Here is a 17,002-nt window from a genome sequence, read left to right on the forward strand (position 1 = left end):
TTGATGCAATCAATGCTTGCGAGCACAATTCATGATGTGTCCCCAAACTCCTGGTGAATTTTGAACTGTCCACAATTCATGATCTATTGTGGATTGTTGACTTCTCTACTATATTGACAGCAAGCATCCAACATTCGATTGTGTAGTTCTGTACTTATTCTCCAACTGTTTTGAGAAGTCAAAACCCTTGCACTAGCTTGCCTCTGGTCAATAACTCCAGATGACTATTTTTTTGTCTTCAGCAGCAACCCTTGTAGAGTCATACATGTCCCTTCTACAAACTGCATCCTTTTCAGTTACTCCAGCATTACCAAGCCTTTTGTTACTTCAGAATCCTGAGCTACACATGCTTGCTGCTGCAAAAATGTTACAGCTCAAGTAGTATGTCAGGAGGCAGAATTGCTCTTGCAGAAGGGAGGATCAACCCCAACTTCTGAAGCAAGACAGTGAAAGTGGAGTCAGCAAGAAGTGTGATACTGCCTTTTCAGCAGTCCTTGCACGCAATAATTGTGCGTGCCCTTGCTTGCCTTGACATGAATTATATCTGTCCCAAATACTTCTGAAAACTCTAAAATGAGTTTCCACCTCATGTACAACAACTATTTCTGTCCTCCAACCTGTTCACAGGAAATCTACCATTTGCTCTTTCTGGCTTGAGCAACTTAGCTACATTGAATGTCAGTGGTAATCAACTGTCAGGCAACCTTCCTGAGATATTTGCCGAGTCAGAGCTTTTGACCACCCTGGATTTGTCAAACAATGACTTGGATGCTGTGTGTCAAAAAGGTTCAAATCCTTGTGTTGAAGCTCCAGCTTCACAGCATTGACCTGAGCAGTGGACTCTTGCAACTCTTCTTTCTAATTAGACTTGCAGGTAAGCATTCCTTGCTTCCAGCCAAGACATGGAGAGCCCATTTTCAAGCTGTGATCTTTCAGTGTCTTCTGATCCATCCTGAAGACATGTCTTCTGGAAGAATTCTGCAATAAGCTCTTCTGCAGCTCCCCTTCTGGTTCAATGCAAGGTGATCTTGAGTATACTCAGTCCATTAGTACAAGTCATTCTGAACTTCTATCAAGCATTCCTTCTGCAACTGCGGCTGCTAATGTAAGCCTGAACTTCAAGGCCAGGGAGGGTGTCTTTGTGTCTGGAATCTGAAAACGGAAAAGTCTGCTGCCGTTCTCATTATACATTCCAACAGGCTTTTGCATAAAACGCATCTCACGAGAAATGTTCAGAGGAAGGTCTTCAGAATCGCCACACCCTTTTTGAAGCTCAGGTACTTAGGGATAAGCTCCTCACAGTTGTCCTTTGTGGCCTCCAATGGTTCCCTAAGAGCTTAATGAGCTCTTCAAATCCTCATTATACTTCGGCATGAACTGCAGGCGCAGATCGCGGCAGTTTATACTGTAGTCCTGTACGATGAAATAGTGGCCTATGAGCCATAAGAGTACTCTATAGAAAGCTTGGAGCATGAAGACTTGAGCTCTCAGGTCCATTTTGGCAGTATAACTCATGAGAGAGAGAGAATGGAGGTTTTGGCTATGGAGGTTGAAGGAAGCTTGAGCAGGAGAGAGAGACTCTTTTACAAAAGCAAACCCTTCTTTACCAAGTACCTCCAAAAATTACATGAAATTTTGATGACGACCTACTATTTTGTCCATCCACCGCCATATCTATCCCTTCTAGTCTTCAATGCTTCCTGTCTTCTTCTTGGAAATGTCCACTGGTCACTCCAATGTTGCCTGCCATGTGTGTACCTGCGTACTTGAAGTTCTTGCATTTGTGAGACTGAAAAGGAGAAACTAAATGAAATATAACTAACTGGATCAAGAACCTGAGAAGCTCTGATACCACTTCTCAAGGAGAGGACTGGGGAGAGAGAAAGAGGAGAGAGAAGACTGCAAAAGGGAGAGGAGTGCAGAAGAGAGAAATAGAGTGACGAGGAGAGAGAGAAAGACTAGAAATGGAGAGAGAAAGACTGGAAAGAAAAAGAGAGATGGCTGGAAGCCATGAAAGGACAGGAGAAGCTAGAGAGAGAGGAAGGACAAAGATGTATTATTGTGTAAAAATTGATTACATGTACATGTGTCCTTTGCCCTTTTATATGCCCCTAATTCAATTCTTTACACTCAACCTATGTTTTGCAGTCTAGCACCTCCCTAGCATCGGCGATGGCTCCGATAGGCACCTGCTACCTGAGACAATTATGTTTTTGTGATTCCTGCTCCATCAAGGGCTGGATTTCCTCATCTCGCAAGCCGTCCTGTTGATCCTCATCTTCCTGAGTACACATTCATAGCTGGCGATCTTCTTCCTCAAGCCAACTACATTAGAGGACTGCATTCCGCTACCTCGACAGCTATCCTTCACCTTCAACATACATCTACAACATCCCACTACCCAAAGGAGGACTACATTTTGCTCCCTCTACAGTGCAAGCTTCCTTCATGTGCTGCCACCTAATCAAACAGGATAGTGCAATCATCTTTTGAGCTTCGGCTCCGTTATATCAGCTTTATTCACTTAGCATGATTCAGTGCTTCATCATCTTCTTCTGCATTTCCTGAGTTTCTCTTCTCTCTCAATGTTTGCTATACACACTCTATTTCTCCTTGCAAACTCTACTGTGTTTATGGTTTCTTTCACAATAGTCATTTATTGACATGGTATCAAAGCATACCTCATTTCTCAACATGGTATCAAAGCCAAAGGTGCTCAAAGAGCTGCAAAGATCCTCTACATTGGAGAAGGAAAAGATAAGTTGTAGATTCCGCATCATCTAATTTCCCCCCATGTTTTTGCTACATCATCAAGAGATATCCTTCTCTTCTTCTCCCTCCCACCCTCCCTTTTCCAAGTTGACACACCAGTACCATGGCTTCTCCACCGACACATGGAAAGTCTATTTGGTGCTCCTACTACGGCAAGAACTGTCATACCATCGAAGACCATTGACTTCGAACGTTACCTCCCACACCACCGGAGTATATACATCTACTACCAAGCACTCTTTGTGCCACATCTCCCTTCTGGACCATAGAGATCATTCTACAAGCTATTAGAGTATTACACTCAAGGAAATAAGATGCATTCAATGCACACTAAGTCCTTACAAGAAAAAGGAGGATCATTGGGCACCACAACCTCCTAGAGACCACACAATGCACTACGGAGGTTTCCCCCCAACCTATTTTCAGGTCCAATGGCTTCCACGGCCATGGCCTGCAATTCTACAATCCACTTCACCAAGAGATAGTGATTGTTGGATACCATCTTCTCGTCAAGCCGCTCCTTCGAGAGACAAAGGCTGTTTGACTCCTTCCTCTTCTTTAGCTCCGCAATCTGCTCCACTAAGAGACAGTGACTGTTGTCCACCCATGGCTCCACATGAGCTATCTATTTCATCACCTCCCTTGTCTTGCTCCACAGATAGCGATGACCACTTGCTTTCTTCCCCTCTTAGAACTAAGATTATGAACAACTTTCTTCCCTTTTCCATTCAATCATGTTTAGGATTTGAGGTTATCAAGAACAAGAGTAGGAACATAACAAGTAGTTGAGGGTCCTTTGCGAGTCATGGGTTGAATGTTACTTTGTTTGATGGAGTAGCTAAGTCAAGACCTCATCATGTTGTCCTTGGACTTCTGACCTCAATAGTACTTCTGCAAGACTCCCGAGCTTATGAGCATGGCTTGCCCTCCCAATCTCTCTCTCTCTCTCTCTCTCTCTCTCTCTCTCTCTCTACCTTCTGAGAGGGGATCCCATTCCCTCAGTTTCAAAGGGGATCCCTACTCCTCCCATGGTTCTTCACACACCCTTTACCTTCTTGGGGTGGTTGACATCTCCATGCCATTTCACCCATTGAGTCCCCTTCCCCTTATTTCCCAATGGAACCCAAGATCTACAGCTTCTTCCTAGTTCAAGGCTTTGGATACTTCACCCAGGGCTTGGTGGCTAGGTTTGCATATATGTTTCAGCATGAGTAACGGCACTTATGGCTTCTCTCCCGAGGTTGAGTTTCAGTCCTATCAGCTCGTCCTATCTACTATTATTCACTATAGGTTACCTTTTTGGTGGAATACTGAGATTTCCTAATTGATCTTCTCTCTCACACTCCTCTTTTCTGAGAGGGGGTGTTGAGAAACCACATCATTCAATACAGTTTCCCTCCATTTCTAATTTTGGTTTCCATTTACAGCCCAAAAAGGCTTTCCCCTTCCGAGAGAGTCACGGCACCACCTAAGAGACTTAGGTGGGTGACACTCTAAACAGTCTATGCCTATATATATGGCATTGACTCCACCCATTTATCCATCCCACATTCATTCCTTCCGACGTTCTGTCACTCTCTTCCTCTCCACTACTCCTCACATCCCAATGTTGGGGCTGACTGTTGTAGCCTTATACCTTCAGCCATTGCAATCACATTGTTCCTTCTCTCTCTTGAGTTCTCTCTTTGTCTCCTCTCCGTATTCACTTTCCTCTTCATGTTGCACTCTCACAGAAAGAACCATAAAAGCGTACACTCATCTTGAGATTTCGAGATGAGATGGAAAGGATGACCTTCATGAAGAAAAAGTCCATATTGCGCGGACTCCCAGGGGATCCCATCTACTTGAATGATGACCTTATTAGGATAGAGGTGGAGCATAGGCGTGTGAGTATGTCCAAAATAATCAAAACTAGGAAAGAGGGAAAGAAGGCAATGTATAGAGATGGACAAGTCATCATTGACGGCAAGGCCATGACATGCGGCCTATGAGATGGACACATAAGAGATACGGATGACACTATGGAATTGTAATGCTCACTATGGACATACCCAAGGAGGATGGAGGAGGTAATGGACAACCATGAGCTGATTCTAGTCACAAAGACCCATCAGAGTCCCAAGAGGGGACTACCTAGAGTACAAGGATAGATTTGGGAGTCCACACATAGGAGCTGCAAGAGACATCAAGGTACCCTCTCAAAGGATCAGGAGTGGTTTGTTGATCAGAGGAGAGCTCCAGAATAGTCTCTCCATTGTGGCACGAGACTCTAACACACGATACAAGTGGATTAAAGTGGAGACTTCTCGTGAGCGGATGCTATACATTGCCCTCTGTTACTTTCTCTCATAGGGATCGTGATATGCTACCAAGAAGCCCCAACAGTGGGAGAGAGAGAGATGGAGGAGGAGAGTCCCCTTTCACAGACCTGTCAAACGAGATTGTATACTATTACAAATTGGGATAGATCGTCTTGGTAAGAGACTTAAACGCCAAGACCCAAAGCAGACAATGTGACCCATATGACTTTGAGGATCCATGGCAGCTACAAGTGATGGAGGTAGAGGAGGCAAGCACAGACAAGCTATTAGCTAATACAAGGGGAGATATTACTCGTCATGGCTAGCACCTACTAAAGCTAGGGTCACTGCACCATCTTGTTATCTACAACGGGATGAGAAAGAGCTCGAATTCGAAGCAATGACTTGTTTCCAGCCCACTAGCTCCAGTACAATGGATTATGTACTAGGTTCCATCGAGACGATGGAACTCATTAGATCCTACACCATCCCCCCTTGCCCAATTGAAGCAAATCATACCTATTTATCCCTCACCGTATTTGCCTCCCTATGCCCACAAGTGCCAGCCCCCGCCCACACCCAACCCACCACTTTCTATTTTGTGCACGAGCTAGTTGACACATATAGCCATCATGTCTATGATGGGCTTACACAGTTCAAGGATACTGCCTCCCTAAGCACGCACACCTCCTAGCTCACCCCCATTCTACACTAAAGCCACTCTCCATAACTTCCCACACTCCACAACACTAGCAAACTCACAATGCCTAGGACCATGCCCCAGAACAAATGGTACGATGACGAGTGTAGGGAGCTATGCAGACACCTTTGGACCCAAAGAGAACTAGGGTCTATCACAAAGAGGGAAACTAATAGGCAGATGAGAACCGTGACTCATCGTAAGCGGCCAGCATATAAGGAGGCACAATATTGGGATCTATATTATTTATTCATAAGCAGAGATGTAGCCACAATATGGCACAAACAATAGGAGCCACGCCGCCCCACACCCATCAATGGATCGGTGACCTAGAGACACAACACTCCTATGCACAGGGACTTTATGATGTACCGCACCAACCACCGATTCCTCACCCACCAGAGCCTTGCCCCACCACACCCACCTTCACACATGATATGGTGAGAAAAGCGATAGTGCATCTACAACATGGACAATCAATGGAAAGAGGACCACACAGGTATACATGGTGATCCCTTCATTTATGCAATGGACATTTTGGCTCGTTTCCTTGCTTTTATGTTTAACAAGGCTCTAGCGGAGGTTTTCCTAGACGAGTGGACCATGCATACCATCATGTCTATCCATAACTTCGGAGATCCCCTACATCCTGGTAATTACACGACCATCATGGTGAGCCACACATTGGCTAAGATATATGGAGCAATGATGGGGGCGGAGCTCAGTGCATATGCAAAGAGAGGGAGTTTGAGGGCAGCAAGATAGGCTGGATTCAAACGAGGACTCTCTATTCTTGACCACATCTTCACCTTGAGAGGCATGGTTGAGCAAGCTAAAGTGAGGAAGCAAAGACTCTACTGCTACTTTATGGATTTCTGCAAAGCCTTTGACACAGTTCCGCGAGATAGACTACTACAAAGGCTCCAAACACTCGGGATCCCATCAAACATGATTTGAGGCATCTGTACACTGTATCCGACGTTGGTAGGCAGGGTGAGATGCCTAGGAGAACTTTCAAACATGGTCTCTAGCACCATTGGAGTGAAGCAAGGATCTCCCCTCTCCCCTATAGTCTTTGGACTCTATATCAATGAGATAGAAGACTACATCACACGAGGTGATGGGGTGGAGATGGCATGTACATTACTCTCAATCATGCTTTGTGCTAACAAAATTGTTCTGGTCTCTCATTGATAGGAGGGTCTACAACAACATCTCCATGCCCTTCATGACTTTTGCACACAGCGTGGATTGACGTGTAATATTGGGAAGACCAAGATCCTGATCTTCTACACATCAGACCTAGTGAGGAGATCAGTCTTCACCCTAAGAGCAAGACAAGTGGAGGTTGTGGACTCATATGTCTACTTAGGGGTCAAATTTACTGCATCGGCTTGGAGATTTTCCATGGCACAAGCAGCCAGAGACCACGACTCACACGAGGATACGCCACATTGGCCATGATGAAGAGACAATGCCACTAGACACACTTCCATGAGCCCCGCACACCAGCCATGATGTATAGTGCACCTATCTCGATCCCCCCCCCCCCCCCCCGCCTCTGGCTACATACCTATGGACACATATCGAAAGACCATCGGTCATGCTCTCACGGATGATCCACAACAAACCACCTATAACACATGAGATTATTAGAGCCAAGTTTGCTACACCTCCCATGATGATGGCCCTTTTTCAAACCATGAGCTTCATACACAAAGTACATGACATGCATCCAGATAGACTGCCTAGGAAAGCCTTCAAGGCCTCTCAACAACTAGCTCAAGTAGGACATGAGAGTCAAGACTTCATGGTACATATACATAGGTCCAACAATGGCTCACAAGATATAAGATCGACATGGACCACCTCCCCCCCTTTCAGTATGATCCTGACTCCTCCTTCACACATCTCTCCCACACTAAGAGGAAACTTGGCCATGCGATAGGACCTTTATCAATTGTACATACAACACACATGGATTTAAACCTAGTGCCCTCTTCCATCGAAGATGTCGTACTACATGGATCACTTTATAAGGACTACAAGGGATGGCTTCATTATGAGACCGGGATACCTAGATGCATACATGCCACATGAGATGTGACAAGCCATTGGCCAGCTCAAAGTATCATCTCATCAACTCAAGATTGAGACTGGGAGGGCAACCCACATCCCCAGCCACATGGAGAAGGGTGACAATCCAAAGAGCTGAGGAGATCACAGCAACACGCCCACCATGGATACAAGGATACCTACCACATACAGATGCGACACCAGAGAGAGATGGGGAAGATCCGCCAACGGCATGAGCAGCACATAACAGAGCTGAAACTTAGTCTAGATACTACTCCCAAACTATTTCATCAGGGATGTACGACACAGTACTCTAAGTTAGAGATTAGTTATCCCCTCATGGACTAGCATTCTCAAGCTACACTTGGTGCAGTCAATTATCTCGGGTAGAGTTATGCATTTTTCCTATCAGTTTTGGGCATTTCCAGCAATCACCAGATGCAATCACCATTTCTCAGGCACGTCAAACATGAGACAGGTAGGCGGCTGTGCCTTGTGGCAGCCAGAGGCTAAATCGCTGATTACTTTATTGTTTTTGGCAGCAATCGATAGCATTTATGACTTGGTGGGCCAATTTTCTAGCCACCCTGATTTGTTTATTGCATTTTTTTGTGCCATATATTGTAGACAGCCTGCCTGCCCTCATCACTTGTGTCTTCAAGTGGTGCAAAGAGAGACCCACTCAAGGAGATACTTTGACAGTCCATTTATATATCTTCCTTCATTTCAGCATTCATTGACTGCAGAGTTCTGCATTCTTCTATCTCTTTTCTCTCTCCCTCTTCTCTCGTGTTCACTATCTTTCAATATTGTCCAATCATACGCTTCTGCATTCGCTGCACTCTGACATGGTATCAGAGCAATGTAGAAGGGCTGATTGATTGTGGGCAAACTTGATAGGGAGGATTCTTGACAAACGTTTGTGTTTTCAGCCTTTGGAGGCTGAGGTGAACGGCGAAGGAGCGAAGTTGCTGTTTTTGCAGGTTTTTGCTGTTGGTGAAGGAGAAAAATCTGCCTTTTCAGCCTTTTGACGCAAATTTTGAGTTTTCATCGCCTTCAGCAAGTGAAACTCTTTGAGGACGAGAGGAGGAAGCCTTGGCAGGTACTAGTACCGTGCGCAAAGTCAGAGGGGGCTACCCTTGTTTTTGTGCAAATTATTCTACTTACAATGTCTACCAAACTTGACGCGATGCTTCAAGCTCCCATGTTGCCGGCTCTTCCTTCGAATCAGAAGCTCGATGGAGAATTACCACATTTGGCATGTTATGATGCTTGCCATACTGAAGTCCTATGATTTGGCAGAGCTCATGACCGATGCTATAGACCGTCCTACAACCCATGATGCCTCCAGGCTTTCTACAGATGAGATAGCCGAATTGATGAAGGGACCAGCACCTTGGGACAAATTGAATGTCCGCATCCGTTCTTTCCTCTTTCTCTCTTGCACTCAAGCCACCACTGCACACATCAAGCACTTGATCGTGGCTCGAGAGAGATGGCTGCAGTTAGATCAAATGTACAATCGGATGAGCGTGATGAAGTGCATATCTCTGGAGGTTTGGATGAGGATTTTGAGTCCTAAGCAAGATAATAAGCTTTGACAGTCGCAAATGCATGTCCAAAACACAAGGAAGACGATTACCTTGGAGGGCATGGCGATAACTCTTCTCTCTCAGTTACTGGCCTGATTCGATGCATTTTATTCTACCTTGATTACTTCAAGGCAGATAGAGCCCTAACTGGTAGGAGTTGGTTCCGATGGTCTTGGACCAAGAGGAACAACTCAAAGGTCAACTCCCAAGTTGGAGACTTTGACTGATCAGTCTTCCCAACAAAAGGGAAAGAACAACAATAACAACAACAAGAAGGACGAGAAGTCCAAACAGGACAAAGCCAAGGAGTCTACTTGCCACATCTGTGGCAAGATAGGTCATTGGAAGAAAGATTGCCCCAACAAGGACAAGAAGGATACCAAGAAGGAAAAGACTACAAAGGACTTGAGAGCAATGGTTGCTCCTTCATCGGTCGCCTTCCTCCATTTGGGGGTGATAGAGGATCTTCCTATGACGGCCCACTGATACAACGATGATAACCCCACAGTCTCGCGAGTGGATTGTGGATAGTGGCACTTCCCACCACATGACAACTCCTTCAAATGGTCTTTTCCCATATGCATCCAATGCATGGGCAACTCTCATAGGTGACAATTCTTCAGTCCTGATCAAAGGCAATGGTGATATGCAGGTGATTTTGGATGGGCAAGGCGGTGCCCACACATCAGAGGTACTCTATGTGCTAGGTCTTGGGTATCATCTACTTTCATTGAGCAAGATATGTGCTCTTGATTTGGCGGTCGAGTTTGATAAGGACTCCTTCCGAGTTCTTAATGGAGTATCTCAACAAGTTCTTTATGCCGGATATGAGGAGAATCGAGTCTACAAGATGCAGTTTTCTTCTGCCTTTTCTTCTCTTCTTTCTTCTCAAATTCAATCTGAGCTATGGCATGCTCAGTTATTGGGCACTTGCCCCAGTGCCTTCAGAGCCCTTATCTATTGAAGCTCCACCCTCAGTGGAGGAGGAGATTGCTTCACCACCGGATTCACCCATTGAGTCGGCCCCAGTGGATATTCCAGAGACTTTGGTAGATGTAGAGCAACGAGGGGAGTATTGGCCTCCTCGTTGGGCTCGTGATACATTGTGTGATCAAGCATTGAGAGAGTCCCTAAGGAGTGGCAGCCATGGGCCCACAGTGCTCTTGAAGAAACCAGGCACATTCCACCGAGCTTGTTTGGTTGTACTAGCTACTATTGTATTACTCATGCCATGCAAGATCGGGAACCCACCTCCGTGAAGGAGGTATTACAATCACAACATTGGAAAAAGGCTACGGAGCAGAAGTTGGATGCTATTGAGCAAAACAGCACTTGGGATCTTGTGCCTCGGCCCATTCGTCAGAAGGTGATTGAAGTCAAATGGATCTATAAGACCAATTACCACACTAATGGCACTCTGGATAAGCACAAGGCTTGGCTTGTTGCAAAGGGCTTCACACGACGACCACGGGTGGATTTCCATTATATCTTTGCACCTACAACTCGAATGGCTACCATTAGGGCCGTTCTTGCCTTTACGACCTCAACAAGCTCCACGTGCTTGGATCGAGAAGATAGACTCGTTCCTCCAAGGCAAGTTACGATATCGGCGTTCCTCTTCCAATCCCCACTTGTATATCCATAGCTAGAGGGCACGCATTGTCTGTGCTTTATGTGGATGATCTCATTTTCACACATGACCACTGCCTAGAAGGTCAAGCAAACAAAGAAGGCACTACACGAGGTATTCGAGATGACGGATATGAGCCTTTTCCATTTCTTTTTAGGTCATGAGATTTTGCAGACTCCAAGGGGAATTTTCATCTCCCAACTAATATGTGCAAAAGCTTTTGGCTATGTTTGAGATGAGGGTTGCAAGGCCATTTCTACTCCTATGGATCCGAATTGGAAGACTTCGGCCCATGCAAATTCACCAGTGGCGGATGCTTCCCACTAGTGGTAGATGATTGGATCCTTGATTTGGCTTCTTAACACTCATGTTGATTTGTGCTTTGCTGTAGGTTTATTGGCTAGCTTCACGAGTGAACCCAAGGTGGTTCATTGGAAGGCTGTTACAAGGATTTTGCAGTTCTTAAGGAGGACCCCTGATCTTGGTGTTCCTTATCCAGCAAATACTAGAGATTCAGCTTTGGTTCTTACAGGCTGGACAGATTCAGATTGGCCCGAAGATGTTGCCCAACCGAGGTCAATGACAAGATATTGCTCTACTTTCAGAGTAGATGTTATCTCGGTTAGTAGCAAGAAGCAGCCCACAATTGCCCCTTCTACCGAGGTGGAGTATAAAGTAGCGTCTTCTACCACATGTGAGACAGTGTGGCTTACCACTAGGGAGCTTGGTTGCCTGCAGACAAGTCCTATGATACTTCATTGTGACGATGAGAGTTGCATTGCTTTGGCACGGAACCCTATGTTTCATGCTAGGTCGAAGCACATCAAGATAGAGTATCATTTCATGCAAGAGAAGATCTTGGATGAGACTATTGATGTGGTTTACTATAACATAGAGGATAATCTGGTAGATTAATTTACGAAGGCGGTTCCTCAAGTTGTTCTACGACAACACTCGAAATCCCTGAGCCTTATGCCGAGTCCAAGATTTGAGAGGGGGTGTTAGAGATTAGTCATTCCTTGGACTAGCATTCTCAGGCTACAGTTGGTGTAGTCAATTCTCTCGGGTAGTGGTACGCATTTTTCCTGTCATTTTTGGGCATTTCCAACAGTCACCAAATGCAGTCACCATTTCTCGGGCACGTTAGACATGAGATAGGTAGGCAAGCAGCTGTGCAAACGTGGCAGCCAAAGGCTAATCACTGATTACTTTATTGTTTTTGGCAGCAATCAATAGCATTCATGACCTGGTCGTTTTTGGCAGCAGTCGATAGCATTTCTGACTGCCCCGATTTGTTTATTGCATTATTTTGTGCTACATATTGTAGGCAGCCTGCCTGCCCTCATCACTTGCGTCTTCAAGTGGTGCAAAGAAAGACCCACTCGAGGAGGTACTTCAACAGCCCATTTGTATATCTTCCTCCTTCATTTCTGCATTCATTGACTACAGATTGTTGCGTTCTTCTATCTCTTTTCTCTCTTCCTCTTCTCTCGTGTTCATTGTCTTTCGGTCTTATCCATACGCTTCCCCATTCGCTGCACTCTGATACTATCCACCGATCATGACTGGGTGGAACTAAATATATGTATATCCCTTAGCCACACAGCTAGACATGTACTCCTTCATCCTCCTATTGTATCCCTATGTGGGCAATATTTTGTCTTATACATCACTTTAGGTTATTTTCACAATATTTCACTAATCATCTTTTAGCACGTCACACTTGGGTGCCTAGTAATGAACTATATTGTACATGGTTTTGTCTCATAGGCCGATTTTGACCACAAAAGATGGTAATATTTCTTTCTTTCTTTCTCTCTCTATGTGTGTCTATTTGGTTGCATGCATGGCTCTCTCTCTCTCTCCCCACAGTGTATATAGTATACATTGAGAGTTTTAAAATAAGCCAAAGTGAAGTAGAATGGAGGAGATAGGCACACATGATTGTGAAGGAAACTGCTAGGGTTTGTACTAAGGGCACACAGAGTGTACGACGACGACAGAAACACAAAGGGACAGACACAGACACTGAGGGCAAAACTCAAACCCTAAACGCAAAACTCAAAACTCAAACACAAAAACTCAAACACAAACAGATAAAGGGAGAGAGAGAACACATGTCTGAAGTGAATGAATGCTGTAAATGAATGTAAGAGTGTACAGTGTGCTCAAGGGCAGAGCAATGTCGGAATATGACGTCCAACGAAGACGGATCCCAAGTCTGTGAGACCACCAGTCGGAGTGTAGGAGTGCTGAATAGTGAATGGCAGCAAGCTGGTCACCAAAACGCAGCCGTCTGGAGGCTGGAAACCGGTAAACGCAGCAGTGTACCACCGATCGGAGGCTGGAAACTGTGCACAGTCTGCAGTAAACAGCAGGCTGAAACAGTGTCTGAGAGTGTCAGGGCCTCCAATGCTGAAAATGCAGGCTGGTTGACCCTGGAGACGATGGACAGCAAGCTGAACAGCAGTCTGGGACAGTTTGGAGCAGTCACCAGCAGCTGAGAGCTATCGCCTACAACAATGGACAGGCTAAAGATAATGTGGTTGCAGTCGATGATGGCTGGACAGCAGATGGAGGCGGGCTGCAGGCTGGAAACTAGGCGCCAACAGCAGCAGAGGGTGTGTGGGCACAAGTTAGCCCTACACTAAAAGACAATCTATTTATAGGACACACCCTCTATTTATAGAGCGGTTCGAGAGAGTTTAGTGAAAACCAAAGCAATCTGCAAGTTAGCCCTACACTGAAAGACAAAACCCTGCAAAAGAGATGAGAATCTGCAAACACAGAGGTTAGTGGTGAGATGCTCCAAAAAAAACAGAACAGAAAAGAAAATCTAAATCAAAATAAATGCAATGAATGTGTATGTGTGTGAGGAAATGCAGCGGAAGACAAAAAAAATGGAATAACTAAGGATAATGGATCCTATGGGCCCAACTCTAAGAGTGCAAAAAATGAATGCTAGGCTGACCTAGGATATCCGAAAGGACCTAGAGGCATGCGAGTCGAAGAAGTTGGCTACCATCGCGTATGTCCAGTAGCATGGCTCTGCCAAGGGAACGCCTGACGAGGTGGAGAGGAAGGTGAGATGGATGCACGAAGTGCAACAGGATCGGAACCAACAAACCAATCAGCCAATCCCTCAGGGGTAGTGAAAGAGATGGGCCGCTAAGCTGTACTCCAGCCACATGTCCAACAGCAACAACGGGTGCTGAAGGAGCAAATGAAGCAGGAGCAGAGGGCATAGCCCCACTGGACTGTGCAGTCGCAGCAATCTGCAAAGGCTTTTTAGGTGGAAGACCTTGGGCCTTGGAGCGACACTCCTCGTCCACATGGCCTGCTCTCTAGCAATGTGTGCAAAACCGATTTTTCTTAGGGAGTTGTTGCCAGATAGGTCTAGATTCTTTGGTTCCATCTGAGGAAGAGGAGTCACCCTTTGATTGGCTTGCCTTCGCATCTAGCGAGTTCTTGCCACTAGTGGTTGTCCCTCCCGAAGAAGAGACAACCTACCCCCTCTGCTCTGAATAAGGCTATGATGAGGATTTTTTATGGACTTTATCATACAGCCTCGCGTAACGCAAGAACTGGCACTCAAACTCGTAGAAGGTTGACAATCTAGGTTGGGAGATGATGTGTTGAATGAAATTGAAGTACTTGTCGGGCAACTTATTCAAGAAGAATGTAACCTGATCGTCATCTGACTTTGGAGAGCCAGTAGTGGCAAACTCGGCAAGTAACTGCCTATAGTCAGCCAGCTTGATTTTCAGATCATCCCCTTCCCTAATAGAGGACTCTTGAAGCTCAAAGTCGAGATTAATGCGTTGAGTACGATCACAAGCCGCATAGCGGTCGAGAAGGTGACTCCAACGCTCTAACGCGAGCGGGAAGTGCTGCAACTGAGAGTAAAACTCAGGAAGCAATCCTTGCATCAGCTCAACATTGGTTGTGGCATTGCGGACTCTCCATTGACGGATGTCATGAGGGTGAACTAGTCGAGGATTCGACATAGGCTCTAGACCAATGACGAGGTCCCAAAGACCTTAAGACTCAAGCACTTATTGTATGAAATTAGACCAAGTGAAGAAATTTGACCCATTAAAACGTGTCTTATCCGTGAAGGCATTCTTGGCCGTTGCAACAAGAGTAGTAGTGCTCGGAGATGGATAGTGTGAAAAAGTGTAGTGTGGGTAGGATGGGGGAGTGGAGTACACTTGGAAATGGGTCCCAGAGTGTCCACCAGGCATGCGTGTAGTGTGCAAGGTGGATCCACAGGTAGGGATGGGTTAACTAGGCATGGGCATGGTAGCCACATGAGGAACCCAAGGAGGTGGGAAGAGAACACGATGAGCAGAAGATGGGAATCCCTGCGTATATGTAACCCAAGGAGAGTGTGAAGACGTACCATAAGCTGAGGATGGAAACCCCTGCGTATGAGTGGTCATGGGAGATGTGAAGCTAGGGATAGTGAGGGGGATGCCCATCACAATCGTCCCAGGAGTTATGGGTGTGCTCATGTGCTGAAAGATGAGAGGCACTGTGTTAAAGGGTGGCATTCCCCCTAACGAAGTACCATGGTGCAAAGAGGTAGAGAATGGGTTGGAGAAGGAAAAGGTGCTAGGAGCGGAGATGAAAGATCCAACCCCTAGGGTGTGTGATACAGATGTGGAGTGTAATCCAAGGTTTTGGAAAGATGATGAGAGGTGTGATATAGAAGAGGGTAGGATGGGAGGGAAGTTAGAAGTGTGTGTGATATGCTCAAATGAAACAGAAGCTGTAGATGTACCTGAATTTCATCTGCTTCGTGAGCCCCCTCTATAGAAGTTCACATACGCAAAGCCATCCGGATCCTGTACCTCAAAAGAAGAAACAGGCGACGGTTTTGGTTCATGCAAAACAAAAGAATTGTATAAACCTGACATTGGACCTCGCTGAGATGATGAAGATGGATCGCCAGACGTTCCGAATGCCGTATGTTCTTCATGATCGAAGAGAGGTGGCCACCTCACCAACTGGTCCGGATGTGGTAGCAAAACTGGTAGAAGGGGTGTAAACATCACCATACTTGTTGCAATAGTACTCCTCAAAGTCCTCCTCTGCCATGTTAGTGGAATCTCGTGAAGGTGGAGTGTCGTCCTCCTCACCGAGTCCATAATGCCGTCTCAGGGCCTCCAATGATGGAGAAGCTTGATAAGACATCATAGGAACTGGAGAAGAAGGTGTCTGGGACATTGTGATTCGGTTACGAGTCGTATTGTGTGCCTCGCACAAAGACTGGCTCTCCACAATATCCCAAGGATACTCTTTACAAGAGCACCTGCTCTGATACCATGTGAAGAAAACTGCTAGGGTTGAAACACACAGAGACAGACACTGACACTAAGGGCAAAACTCAAACCCTAAACACAAAACTCAAAAACTCAAACCCTAAACGCAAAACTCAAAACTCAAACACAAACAGAAGAAGGGAGAGAGAGAACACAACTCTGAAGTGAATGAATGCTGTAAATGAATGTAAGAGTGTACAGTGTGCTCAAGGGCAGAGCAATGTCGGAGTGTAACGTCCACCAAAGACGGATCCCAAGTCTGTGACCACCAGTCAGAGTGTAGGAGTGCTGGATAGTGAATGGCAGCAGGCTGGTCACCAAAACGCAGCAGTCTGGAGGCTGGAAACTAATAAACGCAGCAGTGTACCACCGATCGGAGGCTAGAAACTGTGCACAGTCTGCTGTAAACAGCAGGCTGAAACAGTGTCTAAGAGTGGCAATGCTTGCAATGCTGAAAATGTAGGCTAGCTGACCCTGGAGATGATGGACAGCAGGCTGAACAGCAGTCTGGGACAGTCTGGAGCAATCGCCAGTAGCTGAGAGTTGTCGCCCTACAACAATGGACAGGCTAAAGATAATGTGGCTTGCGGTTGATGATGGCTGAACAG

General features: G+C 45.8%; 1 protein-coding gene across 5 annotated transcripts in view; it reads right to left on the bottom strand.

Annotated features, from left to right (window-relative positions):
- Positions 1-17,002, bottom strand: part of RUS3 (root UVB sensitive protein (Protein of unknown function, DUF647)) — a 119,002-nt gene that overhangs the window by 73,814 nt on the left and 28,186 nt on the right. The window lies entirely within an intron of this gene.

This window comes from Lygodium microphyllum, chromosome 24 (assembly GCF_053477565.2).
Source record: "Lygodium microphyllum isolate KBCC chromosome 24, Lygodium_microphyllum_v1.1.10, whole genome shotgun sequence".
NCBI classification, from domain to species: Eukaryota; Viridiplantae; Streptophyta; class Polypodiopsida; order Schizaeales; family Lygodiaceae; genus Lygodium; species Lygodium microphyllum.